Raw genomic sequence first — 13689 nt, forward strand, 5'->3', positions numbered from 1 at the left:
TATTTACTATTTACCATTGGTGCTATAGCACTGATCCAAAAACAGTGTTTTGAAGGAAGCAAAAAGGGATAAGACCCAGTCCCTGACTTGTGGGAATTTATAATCTATCTTGAAGGTACATGGGCACATATGTCCAATTAAAAAAAATAACAATGATTTAAATCTTGAATAAGATGTAGCTGCTATAGGAGCTCCTGCTAGCTGTGTATCTCAGCAAAGGCTTTATGAAGGAGATGATATTGAAAATAGGGCTGAACAAGATGCACAAAGATAGAGCAGGAGTCAGGAATACTTGAATTCAAATTTGGCCTGTCATTTACTAGCTATGAGACCCTAGGCAAGTCACTTAACCCTGTTGGCCTGTTTCCTTCCATAACAAGTAAATCAGTTTTACTGAGACTGGAAAGGTAGGTTGGGGTCATATTATGTTTAGCCTTGAATGCCGACAAGTCTAAATTTGATATTATAAGCATAGTGACTGAGGAAGGAAGTGACTATTACAAGTACTGTTTCAGAAAGTTAATTGTTATGTGTAGCAGAGAATGGAGGCTATTTCAATAATCCAAGCTTGAGTTAATAAAGGCCTGCTTTAGGATGTGGCTAGTGAGAAAGGGATAATGCTAGAGACATGAACATCTGAGTAATAAAATTTAAAATGGAAGTAATCTGTTCCTTTGGTTCTGATGAAACCAAGTTAACGGTAATCCCAATTTGTTCCTTCCTTTTATATATCTACATTTTTTTCCTTGAAAGTTTTCTACTTTCCAAAACTCAAGCCCAAGACTATCTTCTCTAAAGAGTCATCCCATATAAAAGAAGGAGTAAGATGAATTCATCACCAAACTTGGGGCTTTTCCCTTCACTACTGGGAAAATTCCCAATTTCTTTTTAATGGGAAACCATTATTATGCAATCTATCCTGGTTTTCATCAGGAGGTAGGTTCATAAAGGATCAGGATTGTATTTCACAGCAATGGGGGAGCCGGGGAGAGTTGAGGTGTTCCGTTAGCTGGATAATGGTGAACTCAATTTGACCTTGAGACTGCTGAGCAACCTCCTCATGACCTTCCCTTCCCTCCCTCCTCCAGCCGGCAGAAGATAAAGGATTCCTGCCACCGATCCTCTGAGTTGGCTGGGCCCCAGCATCTCATTCTCATGCAACACATGAGCCAGCCTGCCTTCAACTCTTCCCCTCGGCACACTTAGGACTGTTACTTCATCACAATTCTCAATGCCTTTTCCTTACCCCACCTTCCTCTCTGCCCCATTCCTGGGCAAAGGCCTAGGGCCCCGTCAATGTGCCATTCTTGGTTAACTTGGCTCAACCTAATATTCATTTGTTTTACAATGAACCATTACTGCTTTTTGGATGGATTTGGAATAAGGGGAAAAGAGAGGCCTCTTCTCTGTAAAGGGAATAATCACATTTGCAATGCTTGCTTACAGGGTTCTCTTCATAATGAAGAGAGAGCTGTAAGATATAAGTGATTATTTCTAGCTTGGTAGGCCAGGTGAAAGTTGCCACTCGTCTGATATAAGCTTCAAGAACTCAGGATCAATGATGGGAAAGAGAAGATATAAGAGGCGGGATGTTGTAGAAGGTGACTATAATATGAAAATAAAAGGGATCAATGAAACTTTAAAAAATGGTTATCGCCTCCATGCCACGAATTGAACTAAGCTTTTAATGGATGATAGACATTCAGTGCCATGGAGAAGACAGCAAAAAAAAAAAAAAAATGGTTCTGCATTATTCCAGCTTACTGATTTGACCATTCCTAAGGACTTTTTTCCTCCTTTGTTTTCAATTTAAGCAAAGAGGCTTTAAAAAATATATTTATTTGAGGTCTGACAATAATCCTGTGATACAGGCACTATTAGCCCCATTTTACTGAAGAGAAACTGAGACTCAGTTACTCAAGCTCACAGATCCAGTGAGTATTAGAGGCAGAATTCAAACCCAGATTTTCATGGGTCCAATCTGTCACTCTCCTAGTATACTATGCTAAATTAGGTCCATGTTAAATTAGGAAACACATAATTAATAAAATTACCTTAGGGGGCAGCTAGTGGATAGAGCATTGGCCCTGGAGTCAGGGGACTTGAGTTCAAATCCAGCCTCAGACACTTAATTGCCTAGGTGTGTGACTTTGGGCAAGTCACTTAACCCCTTTTGCAAAGGCAAAAAAAAAATGAATTGTCTAAAGGACAGATTTTTTTCCCCTCAAGTATTTATTATGGGATGTCCATTCTCTGAGCAGAGTAGTACTTGTAGGTCACACAAATAAAGATACCCACCAAAAACAGCAGACTTCAGATAGGCTGACATCCTGCCCTTCCCAATTTTATGGGCTTCACTGGCAACTTTTTACTATAGCTTTAGAATTTCATGTAAATGACAGTATTTTGCAAATGCTCATTTATCATGGACTTGATTTCATAAAAAGTAGAGACCCAAACTTGAACTCAAGAAGACCTAAGCAGTCATATGATCCTAGCCCCTAACTTCTCTATGCTGATATTTAACCTCAATTTCCTCAACTATAAAATAGAAATAATTGTATATACCTCACAGGATTCTGCTAAGGTTAAAAAAAGGTAATGTATATAAAATGTTTGCTAACTTGAAAGTCATATAATTGTCAGCTATTATTATTATTATTATTAATTATTATTACTAAATGATCAGAAAAATTTAACAGGGAAAGAAACTTTATTTAGCTAGGTGGCATAGTAGATGGAGCTCAGGCTGTGTGATCCTGGATAAGTCACTTAATTTCTATTTGCCTCAGTTTACTTACCTGTAAAAATAGGGATAATAAGAACGCTTTCTTCCCAAGATTGTTATGAGGATTAAATGAGATCATAATTGTAAAGAACTTACCATAGTGCCTGACACATAATAGGTATTTTTTTGTTGTGTCCGACTCTTTGTGACCCCCATTTGGGGTTTTCATAGCAAAGATACTAGAGTACCATTTTCCTCTCCAGGCTCATTTTATTGTGAAGGAAATTGAGATAAAGAGGGTAAAATGATTTGCCCAGGGCCACACAGTGAGTAAGTTTCCAAGGCTGAATTTGAAGTTGGGTCTTCCTGACTCCAGGCCCAGCACTCTATCCACTGTGCCACCTAGATGCCTTTAGCCACCTGCTGCCTTAGTAGGTACTTAATAAATGTTTATTCCCTTGCTTTCTATGCTGCGTAGACTGTGGGGAAGTGGAAGAAAGGGGAATGTGAGAACAAAGTAAAAAAATGTTCTAGTCAAAAGGGGCTAGAAAGTGAAGGGAGAGAATCTGTTAAAAAATCACAGCCAGGGAGCATTTGGCTCAGGGGACCAGTGTTGGATACCCAAGGACTCCTTGGACTCCAAGATCCTCTTTCCAGTTCTCTCATTTGATGAATTCATTAGATATGTGACACAATAACATTCAATTCAATAATAATAGCAATCTCCTTCCCTCCCACCCCCCAGAAAAACCCAAGAGCAATTACTAAGCATTTTTACCTGCATGGTACTATTGGAAACAGAAGCTGTCCCTGACTTTGTGGAGCATTTTACTACTATTGTTGTACCTTTACATCTATGATATATATATATATTTGACCATAGAGTAATGAAGAAGGTCTTCCTGACCTGGGTTCAAACTCTTATTAGAGTCCTATTGCTGTAGGACCCTGGTCAAGTAACTTAACCTCCCTGAGAGTCCATTCCACATCTGAAAAATGCAAACTTTGAACCAGATAAACTAAAGTTTTGGAGTTCCTCAGCTTGAGGATCAGATGAAAATCCAGAGAATAATAAATGCAACTAAGTAGTACAGTGGACAGAATACTGGCCCTAGAGTCAGGAAGACTCACTCATCTTCCTGAGTTCAGATCCAGATTCAGACATGTACTTGCTGTGTGACCCTGGGCAAATCACCTAACCTTGTTTGCCTCAGTTTCCTCTTCTGTAAATGACCAGGAGAAAGAAATAGTGAACCAATTCTGGTAACTTTGCCAAAATGTGGTCAAGAAGAGTCTCATAGGGGTGGCTAGGTGGCGCAGTGGATAAAGCACCGGCCCTGGAGTCAGGAGTACCTGAGTTCAAATCTAGTCTCAGACACTTAATAATTACCTAGCTGTGTGGCCTTGGGCCAAAACACTAACCATTTGCCTTGCAAAAACCTAAAAAAAAAAAAAAAAAAAGAGTCTCATGACTGAAATAACTGGACAAGGACAAAATATGACAGAAAAGGAAACTATCAATGGGGTCACAAAGGATCAAACATGACCAAAATATTATAGGAAAGGAGCATTCATAGTGCCCCTTAGATCTTAGGAAGAAGGACATTATCAATGGGTAGAAACTGGGGAAGACTTTCTGGAACTATTAGCCTTTGAGTTGGGCTTTGAAGGGTGGATATAAATGCAGCAGGCGAAGAGGAAAAGGGAGGCAGAGCAGGCCTAGGTCAAGCCAAGTAGTTTCAGGGAAGCAGGCCCATTTGTCTGGAGGACAGGTCTCTTAGAAGAGATAAACCGAGTACACAGAACAGCGTCGTATTATCTGAGTGCTAGGCCAAAGTGTTTGAACTTTACTTGGAAGAAAATGAGAAGCCAATGAAGATTTTTAAGTGGTGAAGTGACATGAACAGATTTATGAGTAAGAAGAAACATTTGGACAGTGTTATGAGAGGCTTTATGGTAGTGTGGAAAGAGCGTTAGATTTTTAAGTCAGAGGACTGATTCAAATAGTGTTTTGTTCCTTGCTCTGGACCTTTAAATCTCTCTTCACCTCAGTTTTCACATTTGTAAAATGAGAATGTTTAACTAGATGACTTCTAAAGCCCTTTCCTATTGTGATCCTATAAAGGATGAATTGGAAGGGAGAGAAAATGGAGGCAGGAATTTATGTTAGAGTGGTGGCAGTGAGAAGTTGAAGGAGGAGAGATATGGAAAGGGAAGAGATGGTTGTGAAAAGGAGTCAGACGCACAAACCTGTAATCCCAGCTCCCTAGAATCCCAAGGGCAGCATATCTCTTGAACATTAGAGTTCTGAGCTCCAACAGGTAAATATCCTATGAGCCCAGGAACTTGGGGCGGGGGGGAGTAGGCTGCCTAAGAAGGGGCAAAGTCATCCTGGTTAGAATTGGAGCAAATCAATGCTCTTATGCCATGTCAATCAGTAGTGGGATCAGACCTATGATCAAGAAGGGGAGACCCTTGGGGGCGGCTAGGTGGCGCAGTGGATAGAGCACCAGCCCTAGAGTCAGGAGTACCTGAGTTCAAATCTGACCTCAGACACTTAGTAATTACCTAGCTGTGTGGCCTAGGGCAAGCCACGTAACCCTATTGCCCTGCAAAGAACCTAAAAAAAAAAAGAAGGGGAGACCCAGTCTTTAAAAAAGAAAAATGTCATAGAGATAGAATTGTTAGGATTTGGTAAACTAAACATGAGAGATTAATGTCAGCGAATACAATGTAAGCTGATGGTTTCAAACATAGGAATCTAGATGAATATTAGTAGCACCAAAAAGTCAGAAGAAATAATTTTGGGGGAAAGATGATAAGCTTAGTTTGGGGAATGTGGAATTTAATGTATTTGAGAAACATTTGGAGAAAATTAGTTCTCCAGGGAAATGGCAAAATGGTTCCAAATTTAAGAGAAGAGATATTTTGAAATTATTTGCATAGAGGTAAGGAGACAGTGTACAATTCATAATATCACATTTAAGGATGATAATATGAAGAACTGGTCAAAAAAGCAGAGGAGCAACAGTTTGAGAAGTAGAAGAACCAAGATAATATTGTGTCTCCAAAGTCAAAGGGTATATCTACTACACCTTAACTTTGGCATAGGTGCAAGCAGCTTATCCTGGGCAAACCTGAAGAATAGGGCCCTCAAACCACTTTGTAATTCATGTTGTACTAATGATTCAAATAATTAAGCTAAATTCCTAGCAGCTGGAGAGTGGATTAATTAATTACTATACAGACTCAAAGATGGATATTATTAACAATCACTCCATCTAAACGTTTCCTGTTTTTAACTAATTATCCTTGTTAACTGGTTGCTAAAGTCAATTGTTTCTAGACTGTTGAAGGAAGGTAAATTTTTACACCTTCTAAATTTCAGTGCTCTGGGAAACCACTTCTCAAACACCTCTATCTTCATTGTGGAATAGCCCAAAATATCAAATGCAGTGAATTTCAATCTATAAATAAGAGGCAAATTCTTCAATGGTCACAGTTATCAACTTCTTCCTCTTCATACTTGTTTCAAGATTATAATTAAAAAAGTTCAAACACAGTGCTACAATGAGGTCTTCTTACTTTGAACAGGTGCTATCTACAATAATCAAAAATGTGAAGAATTTGTGATATAAAATCAAGAAAAATGATTTTGAAAGACTACTTCCCTAGAAGTACCTGAAGATTATTGTTGTTGTTGCTGTTGTTGTTGCTGTCTAGGCATTTTCAGGTGTGTGTGACTCTTCCTGAACCTACAGGGGGGATTTCTTGACAGAGATACTGGAATGGTTTGCCATTTCCTTCTCTAGCTTGTTTTACACATGAGAAAACTGAGGCAAATTTAGTGAAGTGACTTGACCAGATTCACATAGCTGGTAAGTGTGAGGCCAGATTTGAATTTAGGAAGATAACTCTTCCTGATTCCAGCCTTAGCATTATATCCACTGTACCCACATAATATTTGATAAAATTAATGATATACAGCTTTAAAGTTTACATAGAGCCTTACACATACTTTACTTCAACGACACTGTAAAGTGCTACTTTTATCATTATCCTCATTTTACAAAGACATTAAGGTTTGAAGTGTTTCAGTAACTTGTCAATTCAGGGTCAAAATCTGCCAGAAGTAGCTGCTTCAGATAATCCTCACAGGAAATATGCAACTATTCATGATTTTAAATCGTGTCCAGTGTCTTGGCTTTGGAAATAAGTATAAAATAACAATAATAATGATAATAATCTGCACTGTAACTCTTGAACTTACCTTTTAATACCAATACTCTTCCATTTGTGGTAGTTAGTTGTGAATATGCAATAATAGAATATAAGAAAAATCAGCAATTGCAGGTAACCTACAGGTCAATCCAGTGGAGAAGCTAATAATGAAAATAAACAGGTTGTAGCATATTACCAATAAAGACATACATGTGTGAATGATAGTGTGTGTGCATGTGTGTGTGTGTGTGTGTGTGTGTGTGTGTAAAAGAAATGATGTAAAAACTCTCACCTAAGAAATGGATGATTCTAAAAAGAAGTAGAGAAGTCATGTTATGAGGCTAGTTTGTCCAGATCACAGGTCTGAGGAAGGGAAAACAGTGAAGCTAGAAAGACAAATTATGCTCATTATTCATACCAATTTGTTGACCATATGCAGGATAAATCATTTAACCTTGTTTTTTTCATTTATACAATGGAAACAGTAAAAAAGTATTTTCTTCACTAAGTTATTGTGAGGATCAGTAAGGGTCTAGACTCAGTCTCTTACTAGCTGAACCCTGTAGGTTTAGGAAGAGTCACACACAACTGAAAATGTCTAGATAGCAACAATAAAATAATAATAATAATAATAATAATAATCTTCAGGTACTTCTAGGGAAGTAGTCTTTCAAAATCCTCTTTCTTGATTTTATAATATCACAAATTCTTCACATTTTTGATTATTGTATAATCATATCTGTTCAAAGTAAAAGGACCTCTTCTATTTCCATCAGGTTCCTTATCTGTAAAATGGGAACCATTAATAGTTCCTACCTCCCAGGATTATTGGAACAATAAAATGAGATAATATTTATAGGTGATGAGAATACTTCAAAGCTCTGTGTAAATGCTAGCTATTATGATGTAAGAAAAGGGCTTTGTAAATCTTAAAGTGTTGTACCCAGAAAGCAAGTCGGAGACCAAGCCATGAAATTTGGGAGTGGATTTTTATTGCCTGTAGCTGTGCAGGGTTACATTTCCTCAAAGCATACAGCACCCTGAGTGTTCAGAGGATAAGGTTTTTATAGTATTTTGAGGGGCAGGGGTATCATGAACAAGCAGGGTACAGAAGCAGAGATAGCAGTTAGATATAGTTTCTTGTCAGGCTATTACACACATGTGACATAGTATAGATAGGAGACCAATAATAGACAGAAGGGGGGATCAGGATCTGCCTAAAGTCTAAAATGTTTCCTGTGGTGTAGGATGGTCACATACCAGGGAGAGGGTCAGGGTCTACCTGTGGCATAGGACAGTCACGTACCAGAGAGACTTAGGTGGGGTGGAGTTTACTATCTCACAACTTCAGCTGCACCTGGGGGAAGGGGGGACAGTTTTAGGAGGGAAAAGGAATATTGCAGAAACAGCAAAAGGATTAGGTTAACAAAAACATTAGGTGAGTCTCAGATAAAATTTATAGTCCATCTCCTGACTCTCAGGGTCAACTTTTTGAGCCCTGTCAGGATGTTCCTAGACTTATTCAGGCATTAGCCAAACTTCTTGGGTCCCAGAAGTGTCAAGGACCCCCCTTAACATAGGGGTTACACAAATATTAATATTGTACTTCAAAAGTATTACATTTTATTTTATTTTAGAAGTAACTAGGTACACAGTGGAAAGAATGCTGGGCCTGGAGTTAGGAAGAACTTAGATCAAATCTAGTTTTAGATTATGTGGTCCCAGGCAAGTCACTGAACCTCTATTTGTCTCAGCTTCCTCAACTGTAAAATGGGGATAATAATATCACCTACTTTGGAGAATTATTATGAGGATCAAATGAGATATGAGACTGAGACATGGTAGGAGCTAAATAAATGATTATTCATCCTTCTATAGAAATGTGAACTATCATTAATCATTGAATTTAAAACTTGAAGGGACACTAAAGATTATCTATGTAACCCCCATTTTACAGATGAGGAAATTGAGACCCAGAAAAGTTCTATGACTTGCCCAAGTACATCCAAATAGTAGATATAAGAACTAGAACTGAAATCTGGGCCCTACAATTTCCACTCCAACATGGAAGAACTTAAACTTCTAAGATCATAGTAGTAGAGCTAGAAGGACCCTTTGTGGTCTTTAATTTTTACCAATGAACAAAGGAAGACATAAGAAGATTAACTGACTTGCCCAGGATCACAACTTTTTTAGTAGAATTCAAAGATCTATCCTGCCTCAATTCATCATACCACCCATTTGTCTGTATTTTCCCTCCCCTTAGAAACCACTGCAAAAAAAAGGCTAATGAAAATGCTTAAGTGAAGTACTTGAAGGAAAATAGATCAGAGTGAGGGCAGCAAACTTCCCAGGGAAATGTTAAAAGACCTGGAGGAAGGCCTTTAGGAGGAGGACAGATCCTCTAGTGCAGCTAGGTGGCACAAAGCTAGGTGGCTCTAGGATAAGAGCACTGACTTTGAAGACAAGAGGACAGAAGTTTGAATCCAGCCTTAGACACTTGACTCTTATTAGCTGTGTGACCTTAGGCAAGTCACTTCACCCTGATTGCCTTGTATCTAGGACCATCTCCAGTTGTCCTGATTCATATCTCACCACTGTACCCAGATGGTTCCAGAGAAATTGAGTCTGGTGATTTAGCACAGCATCCCCTCACTCAAATTCAATTCCTATGCTTGTCATGACATCACCTTCCCTGATGTCATTGTCTTCTTTGAAAAAATGAGCACCAGCCCTGGAGTCAGGAGTACCTGGGTTCAAATCCAGTCTCAGACACTTAATAATTACCTAGCTGTGTGGTCTTGGGCAAACCACTTAACCCTGTTTGCCTTACAAAAAAAAACAAAAAAAAAAAACCTGAACAAAAAAAAATGAACAAAAAAAATCCCAAACAGATCCCCTAGACATAAGTGAAGGCCAGGAAGGTATGTACAAAGTCAAAGTAAAATATCTTGTAAAACTGAGAGAAGAATTTGAGGAGGAGCTAAGGAATCAGATTAGAGTTCTGTGCTTTGCAAAAGTCAAATATGTTTTAGTATATTGTTTTATTTTACTTTTCCATTATTGTTTCTTCCTTTGTTCTGGACATCAGGGAGGTGATGCCATGACTTCCATATGAATTGGATTTGACTGAGGGGGTGCTGTGCTAAATCACCAGCCTCATTTGCTTCTTGGGAGCCAGACTGGAGATTAGGAGGCAACTGGGATTAAGTGACTTGTCCAGGGTCACATAACTAGTAAATGTCAAGTGTCTGAGATCAGATTTAAACTCATATCTTTCTGATTCCAGGGTTGGTACTCTATCCACTGTGCCATCTAGCTGCTTAGTAAAACTGTTTTTGAAAAACCCAATCTTTTTATCTCTTGAATTGAGAAAAGAGGACCAGGCCACACCTAACTGTGGAAAACTAGGGAATCTAGTCCTAGTGTTTGCTTAGTCTGGTGATAATCTGATAAATATTTAACAACCAAACAGGGGAAAAATTTAACAACCAACAGAGAAGGGGAATTACCCCCACCCCGAAAAAGCTTTTAAATTTAATCTGATTTATTAACATTTTCTCTTACACTTTCTTTTTTTTTAATTAAAGATTTTATTCATTTTGAGTTTTACAATTTTTCCCCCAATCTTACTTCCCTCCCCATACCCTCCCACAGAGGGCGATTTGTCAGTCTCTACATTGTTTCCATGCTGTACATTGATCCAAACTGAGTGTGATGAGAGAGAAATCATATCCTTAAAGAAGAAACATAAAGTATAAGAGATAACAAGATCAGATAATAAGATATCAGTTGGTTTTTTTCCTAAATTAAAGGGAATAGTCCTTGAACTTTGTTCAAACTCCATAGTTCTTTCTCTGGATACAGATGGTATATTCCATTACGGATATCCCCAAATTGTCCCTGATTGTTGCACTGATGAAATAAGCATGTCCATCAAGGTTGATCATCACCCCCATTCTCTAACACTTTCTTAAGCCTAGTCCAGCAACAAAAAATCTGGTTTGTAACACTAGGAAATTTCCAAGGTGTAAATGCTCACCCTGAAAATTTAACATTAGGTCCTTTTCAGCTGGTTTAGACCATTCTCCAATCCGTGTGTGTGTGTGTGTGTGTGTGTGTGTGTGTAAGAATGATGGCTAGGTGATGCAGTGGACAGAGCACTGACCTTGGAGACAAGAGAACAGAAGTTTGAATTCAGTCTCAGACACTTGACACGTACTAGCTGTGTGACCTTGGGTAAGTCACTTAACCCAATTACCTCGAATTTAGGGACATCTACAATTGTCCTAATTCATATCTAGCCACTGGATCCTAATGGCTCTAGAGGAGAAAGTAAGGTGGGCACCTCTTCATTCAAATCCCATTCATGTACTTGTCATAGCATCAGGGGGTCATGGTCTTCTTTGAGAACAAAGAACAAAACATCACATCAACAACATTCTTTTTACAAGAGCTTCATGCACAATTCAAAATGACTATAATAGACTCATAGGGAAAGTCAAAGACAAAAATGATTTTCCCTTCCAAGAGGACTGGTTTCCAGTTTCCCAGTCTGCCATATTTATCAACATCTGAAATCTAGTACCAGGAACTATGGACATATGGAAGCAACACTCCAAAATCAAAAGGGATCCTAACAGGCAATTTTGGCTTGTTGGAATAAATATATGTTAACCTTCTCAAATTTGACCAAATATAGCAGGTTAACTTTTAAGCTGATAATTTTGTATAACCTGCAAATGATGTTTGCCTTAAGGAAGAGCAAAACAGAATTAGGTTAATGGATATATTTATTGATATTTCTCTAAATGGCAACCTTCCACTATGCCTTAAGGGTCTGGTTGGAGGACTATATCCCTCTGATGTGGGAAAAATTGGTGATGCTGTCATAAAAATGAGATTTCTTAAAAGTGAAAAACTAAAGACTAGACCTGGAGGTAGAAAAGCTCAGGATTTTTATTTTATAAACCTGCAAAGTTTATAGAGTAAACGTTTTCCTGTAGAGACAATAAGCTGCTTGAGGATAGGCAAGAAAGTGCCTGAGGGAAAAAGAGAGAGGAAAGCCACCAAAGGAAAGTTGGATTTAGACTACTATGTGTTCGACCACATGGAGTTGAGGCCATAGTTCTCCAGCCACATAGGCTGGGAACACGAGGTTTAAGGAGAGAAAGTGATCATCCTGCAAAGAAGAAGAGAGGGAAGGAGAGAGAGCTTTAACACACACACACACACACACACACACACACACACACACACACACACAACACACACACACACACACACACACTGGAAAAACTTGCTTAAATGCATTTCTTTAGTGGGTTAGACAAGGGTAGTGCTTGGGAAGTAGCACCTGGCATTCTCCAATAGGTATGCCACAGGGGCAGTCCCCCAAGTTGTGGCTAAGACTGTACTCATTGCATTTGGATGGTGTTCTATGCACTAGTCTTTCCAGTCCCAAAGGGTAGTCCTTCAAGTCCAACATGGTCATTTCCTGTGCCCTACTTCACCTCCACTAATGAGTGGCTACTCATTCTAAAATGCCGATGTTACCTCTTGTTTGTCCAATAGAAGAAGGTTATAACCTCCAATATAGAAAGGTGAAGGGATATGGTTCAGGTGGAGGCAGAGGAAACCCAGTCTAAGTTCATATGTAAGGTCAGAAGCCCTTTGAATAAGAACAGCAACAAGAGGTGAATGGAGGGGGGATGTGAAGCTGTTTAACTGAAGGAAGGAATGTCAGGCTGAATCTGAACAGACTCCAGTGTCAGGTAATTGAGAAAACATACCTTTTATAGGGTGAGTGCTGTAGGAAAGCAGGGTGTTGTGGTTTCCATGGGGTTTTTAGAATTGTTTGGGGTGTCCATGATACAGGGAAATGATGTAGAGAATTATGAATGTAGCAGAAACAAAATCTGTTAAATGGGTGGATGTTCCCTGCTCTTGAGATCCTGTCTCCCCGACACTGTTGTCTTTATCTTGTCCCCATTTTCCCCTTCACTTGACTTTGGCCTGGACACCGGGGCAACAGGGAATGATCTGTTGAACTTGGGGGTCAAGCACCTTGGGCAGGAAGGACCTATACATAGTTTGTCATAAGACCACTCCCCAAGTGCCACCCTCTGTCCAGTCTACCATAGAGGGAAACACCACCCCTTCAAGCTCTCTTGCTTCTTCCAGTCTCCCATCCAGAAGGATGGGGCTTTCTCTGGCTCTTCCTTAATCCACATGGAGGACCATGGGCCTTATCATGTGGCCTGGTTAAAGCCAAGCCCCACGGCTGCCTGCTCTCTCTCTCTCTCTCTCTCTCTCTCTCTCTCTCTCTCTCTCTCTCTCTCTCTCTCTCTCTCTCTCTCACACACACACACACACACACACACACACACACACACAGAGTTAGATTTCAACTGATCTGTGGCCTGTCCTCAGGGTGCTTACTGCTTTTCTTACTAATTTTGCCCTACTTTATAACAATATTTCCAATATTTCACCATAATAAAATCCTAAGCGGTTTTAACATCCCAGAGAGCTGTGAATTCCTTCACTTTCTCAATGGCCTTAAATCTTCTGTCTTCAATCTCTAAATCTTTCTTAATCAGCAACATCCACGGAGGTTGTGAGTCCTTTGGGGTTTCTACGGAGGTTAAAATTCAGTTTCTCAGAAAGATACTTAACCCAACTCAACTGGGCAAGAGTAAAGCTCAGACCTGGATCCAAGGAGGGGAGGGGTCAGAAGT

The sequence above is a fragment of the Macrotis lagotis genome, chromosome 1, assembly GCF_037893015.1.
Source record: "Macrotis lagotis isolate mMagLag1 chromosome 1, bilby.v1.9.chrom.fasta, whole genome shotgun sequence".
In the NCBI taxonomy this organism is placed as follows: Eukaryota; Metazoa; Chordata; class Mammalia; order Peramelemorphia; family Peramelidae; genus Macrotis; species Macrotis lagotis.